Source organism: Cibotium barometz, chromosome 14 (genome assembly GCF_041138505.1).
Source record: "Cibotium barometz isolate CiBa-2024 chromosome 14, ASM4113850v1, whole genome shotgun sequence".
NCBI lineage: Eukaryota > Viridiplantae > Streptophyta > Polypodiopsida > Cyatheales > Cibotiaceae > Cibotium > Cibotium barometz.
In genome coordinates this window covers 35,201,681-35,207,680 of record NC_141059.1, presented here as the reverse complement: position 1 = coordinate 35,207,680, position 6,000 = coordinate 35,201,681, and positions in this window count along the sequence as shown.

The window sequence follows — 6,000 nt, the reverse complement described above, 5'->3', positions numbered from 1 at the left end:
CTAGATGATGATTTCGAATGCTGGTTGATATGATTTTAGAATTCTGGTTGAAATTTGATGAATTGATTTGGATTCTGATTGAAGGATGATGCTTTTTTGAATTTTTGTTGAAAGTAGATGAGTTGAATAAGTTATGATAATGATGAATGGAGAGAATTCTCGTAATGATGTTAGTATCTTGGTAGAGGATCAAGACTTCACCAAATCACTATAAGATTAGTGGATCGTGTTGACAGATTGTTCACAGCTTGACCTTTGGCCCAGTGGACCCCTCTTTTTTGGCAGGATGGATTAATAGGGGTGAAAAGAACTTATCTTTGGCACTGCAACATGAATGGAGATAACAAATTCTATTGATGTAGTCTCTGATGGTTTCTCCTTCCTTCTGTCTTACTTTATGCAGCTGCTCAACTGGGCTCCATCTGGTACCTTGGAAAGAATACGTAACCTTAAAGTCACTTTCAAAGCTTCAAAGGTGGCTTTATCCTTAGCCTTGAAGGACCTAAACCATTGGCATGCTTTGCCAGGCGCTCACCTTGACTTGATCTTCTACATGACCAAAGCCATCATAGATTTGATTAAACATCTCTAAATGTGGGATCGGATCTCCAGTTCCATCAAATTTTGTGATAAGTTTCGAGATGTTAGCGGGTTTATTCCACTCTAATCTTGGTGTAGGTGCAGGTTGTACTACTACACTGGAGGTGTGATACTTGTAGCCACCCCCTCCCTATTTCCATGGCCAATCTCAACATTTTTAGTGATCAAGATGAAGTGAGATTTGTTCTTGTGTCTTCACATAGTGTCTTCACATAGGGATCTAGTGTGGTGCGCTATATGCCACTAGAATCACACGATCATGGAATGTCCTCAATTGAGGTAAAGGTTAGAATTGTATTATGGAGGAGTAACCATGAAACCAATCAATGCCATTATTTTGGAGTGACAAATGCCTTGGCATACCAGTAAAAAGCACCACGTTCTCTACTTGCACCACCAATACAACTCATAGTAATAAACTAATCTCAAATGTCGTCTACTAGTACACAACAAATAAACAAAAGGTAATACCAAATAAACAAAAGGGAATACCAAATAAACAAAATGGAATTTCAAATAAACAAAATAGAGTGTTTATGTTAAAGTTCCCTTGATAATCTTTGCCAAGTTACTATTGGGAGGATCCAGGGTAAATTATTAATTGGGTATGGAGTAATATAGCTTCAGATCCATGTACTTGCTCTCTTTTCTAGCTATATGTGTATGTGTACTTCAAAAAAAAAACTAGGGAAATACTCTCAATTTAATATATTGAAAAAAAATCATGGTATTAAAGCATTTTTTTTCTTTATGAGAGTGTATGCTATTATAGATGATGAGGTTCAAACTTTCGACATGCACGTCAATGAGCCAAGGCGGCAAGCCATGGCATTACCACTCAGGAACAACCGAGATACACAATTATAGAAACCTTAAGCCACTTAAATACTTTTCTAATTTGCAAATAAGTTAGGTACATGGTTTTTGTTTATGTGAAGACACATGATAAGAAAGAACAATCAAATAATTTCATATGTTTTTGAATTTATTTACCTTTCTATTCCTATGAAAAATTTAAGCCATTACTCTAGCTAAACAACTTTTATTGCTGCTCATCAATTATAGGAATGGTGTTGAAAATCCATAGTCTTTTAATTCATTCACTAAATGCTAAGAAAGAAAGGATGTGGAAACTATGTTGAATGCCATGATATATATATTTTTGAGTGATAGAAAACATCACATTTAATAGGTACAACCATTTTCAATGGCCTCGCCAATGTTATAGTCAAACCCCTTACCAATTAGGCTGTTGGAACTATTGTTGGAACTATATATATAGTTCCAACATAGGCTACACTATTGGTAGTCTGAATGCTCTTAAAGGAGTGCTCTTGAGCACTTTATGTTTTATATTTGTACTAGAGGAATCCTCTTTTAAGCACATTATTCCCTCACTAGGTGACATATAGATCTCAATAGGTATTTTAACTTTTAGGCCAAGGGATTTTACAAAGTTAGCCGAACCCATCAAAGACATTTCAACTTTTTTGAATCTAACGTTTAATGCCTTGTCTTGCTTGTCAGGAACTTGCTGTTAGCTCCCCTACGTCACTTGTATGTCTTTTCTTATTGTCTTCTTCCAATTTTTTTTTGTCCCACAATATGCTTTATTTTTGTTATGAATACGGTCTCCCGCAATATGGGCAACTAAAAGCATGCGTGCTTGAATTGCCAATTTTCCCCCTTTTATTAGACTCTAGATTTAAATCTTGATCATTTCCAACATTCAATTTCCTCTTTCTTCCTCCCATTAAATTTATTTTTTTCTCATGATCATCTCCTTCTTCCCCTTTAGCTTTTTCAACGGGTTTTGAGTTTACTTTTTGATCATGTCTATAAATTTCTTCCCCTTTAACCTTTTCTATGGGTTCCTCTTTCACAATCATGACTAAGATTAACTTTGACATGCTTTTTGTTTTTTGGGTGCCATCTGTGTCCTTGTCAAGGTGATCTAAATCTACATACATGTCTTGATCTTTTTGAATAGGTGTCCTACTTATGGCATGTGTGTGACTTTCACCAAGTGTCTCAGTCTTGCCGAAGGGACTTTCACTAGGTGTACTAGGACTCTTTCCATGCATGGGACTCACACTTGGAATCATACTTTTCAAATGTGTGGGTTTGTCACTAGGTGTTCTCGTCTCACATATGAGAATCTCACTAGGTGCCCAATTCTTACCATGTATGGGATTCTCACTAGGACTCCTATTCCTCATATGCATCTTCCCTTGAGCATTATGAGGGTCATTCACACTAGGTGACTTGCCAATGACACAATATTCGTCAAAGCCCTCATTCACACTAGATGTTCTACTCTTGCTAGGCCCCTCCTGTGTTTTGGGGCTTTCCACTTTCCGAGGAGTCGTGTGTTGTACGTTGACGTGATCTTGGGCTGATTTCATACCAGGCGGCCTTCTATGGCGGACTTGATCTTGGGCTTCTCTTGCTTTCAAACTGGGTGTCCTCCGTCTACCGAAACGGCTAAACTGAACGTCTTGCGCCTTGTCGTCCTCGTGGGCTGCTGCTGCTTGTTGCATACTCGGTGTCGTCGTAGCAAGGCTACTCGGATCGTTTTCAAAGTCGTTTGCCTTCGCCTCCGCTTGGGCTTCTGTTGCGTTCGCTCTGAGTGTACTCCTCCTACCAAGGCTAATCGGATCGTTTATAACATGCGCCCTGTCCTCCTGTTGGGCTTCTGTTGCGTTCATATCACTCCTCCTAAGCTTTTCAACGTTTTGGGCCTCCTCGTCGACATAATAAGAATCATCAATATCGAGTAAAAACCTGTCGTAGAATTTGTGTCGTAGACCACGAGCTAGGATAAGGGCTAATTGCTTCTCCTCCTTAGTCAAGGGGGCTAGGTTCTCACACCACGAAGCAAGGATGCGGGCCGCCCTGAGAAGCTCTTCTTGATGGCTGTCGTCGCCCATCTACAACGACAATCCTATTACAAGCAAGCGAATTGATCACATGGCGTGGCAGCCTGTATTGCAGTTTCCACCACCTTCCCGCTTGCCATAACAGGCTTTGGAAAAGCCATAGCTAGGACCACATCAACGGGCATATCCCCCCTTTCCAACGGTCGTGACTTTCATACGTTAATATGTCCCCTAAATGTTGTTTTCATCATTCATTAATTAAAAGAGAGCGAGGAGTATACTTACAGAAATTCAAATGAATCGAATCTACTCTTTTTTTTAATGAGTTGGACACTTGGAATGCTTGCATGCCTTCTCGAACCACAAACTATTGTGATACGTGATTACGTTGCCACAAATTATGCACAAGACCTTGACTAATTAGACCCTTCACTTAGAAGACCTTGATTAGACCCTTCACTTAGAGAGGTCTTTCCGTGGATTAAATAGAAAGCATCTATATCTTGTATCAATGACACAAGTATGATATCTTCCCCTAGGTCATGACATTGTAAATATCTCCAACATTTGAGCACATCTTGACTTCTTGATGGTAAAAACAACATTGTGGCAATGGTCCTATCTTTATCTTAGACTTTTCACTATATCCTTCTCAATCTACACTTCAACTAATGTACTGAAGCAAATCTAGGTTATGATCTAAGATCAATAGGATCTCCTACAAAGAAGACATGTGGAACCAACACTTGTCTATTGACCATTGAAAACTTTCCTTCTCTTGTGTATTCGTGTGGCTTACATTTTCCGTTTAAACCCTCCCACACTAGCAACCAACCAAACCAAACTATAATACCATCTCCAAATTTTTAGATTCTTTGATGTGAACAAAACCAATATACTCATGATAAGGTGGAGCTAGAGTAGAGAACCTAGTTGTATAGAGAAGGATCTTAGGACTAGATAATTACAATGTGGGAGAATATATTTTAAGCCCTGTTAAAAATATTATTCTACCCTCTTAGATAATTTGGGGACGCTTGGATTATCTTTGCATCAAGCCAAATCATGTTAATATCATAGGTGATGCCATTATAAATATTAATACGTTTGGTGTATATTGACGTATGGTTGGGACCTCCAATGTTTGTTTCAGTTGGTTTGTATAGAAGGGTGATTCCTGGGTTACTTACACTTGGTAAACATATTTGTGGTTATGGTTTGCATGCTTATGAAATATTTGTTTACCAATTTATTGTTGGTTATTTCATACGTGAAGAGGATTCCGAAGATTGAGGAGAATTTACACATAATTATTACTTGGCACACATTTTTGTAAACAAGCTTTATATAGACATGTGCTAGCTTGTGCACATTTTGATTTATTTTGGAAAAACTTAGTTTATTAAGCATCGACTTGAACTTTAATATTTTGTAAAGCATGATATGCTTTAAACCCTAGCCTCAATTTATGGACACTCTATTTTGAGCATAAGAGAGTATCGTGCAAGACAAGCATCTTTTTGTATTTTTGGAGGCTATGGCCTAGTTTGGAATAAAATATTGCTAAAATACTCATGTATGGAAAGAGGCCACACACATGAGGGGGATGATTACACCCAATGTTGGAGTTATGATTTGTGAGCTAGGTATTATTTGTTATTCACTAAAATATTGAATATGCTGAACTTGTGGTTTTTGATGAGCTATTTGGTTTAATTTAATCAATTTCTTGCAAGTTTCAAGTTTCAAGTTTTGCTCTATTTTCCTAGAATTGGATCCGTGTTAGTGGTATCAGAGCTTGGAGCTTCGGTCTAGGAAGGTGGAGGCAAGAATTGAAAGCTTGAAAGCTTGATTCAAAGGTTTGAAGAGTTGCACTCTATTATCGAAGGGCAAAGACTAAAGGATAAAGGGGGTGGCAAACCACTATATAAAAAACCACCAAACCACCATTCTTCTTGAAAAATGATTTTTCCAAATTCATAACCTGTTTATGATCTAATCGTATGGATTAAATCAGCTCTTGAAGGAGCTTTGAGTCCCATAATCCAATTGCTAAACCACTGCGACGACATGAAATCTATAATGGATGGCATTCAATATCCCGCAAATCAATTTATGGAGAAACCACTTGCACGCTTCTATTTTCTTTTTTGGAATAAAAAATAAAAAAGCTTCAAAATTCTTCTCTCTTTTTCTACACCACGGCGGCAGGGCAGTGGCACAATTATTCAGTATTCTTTTCTTTTCTTCAATCGGCGGCCATAGAAAATTTTGAATTGGCTCTTCTTTTGTGATTATGCAGCTGTAGTAAGCTTTATAATATAAGCTCATAAAAGCTTATCTTCAATACATTGAAGATAACTCAAAGAAGAAGAAGAAGGGACTCTCCACAAAACTCAAAGAAGAAGAAGGGACGCTCCACAAAGGGAAAATTCAGATTTTTAAGAGGTAAAAAAAATGTGCAGAAAAAATTCAGAATGGTCTTCGCTTTTTCAAAAAATTGGAAGCCTCTTGCAATAAA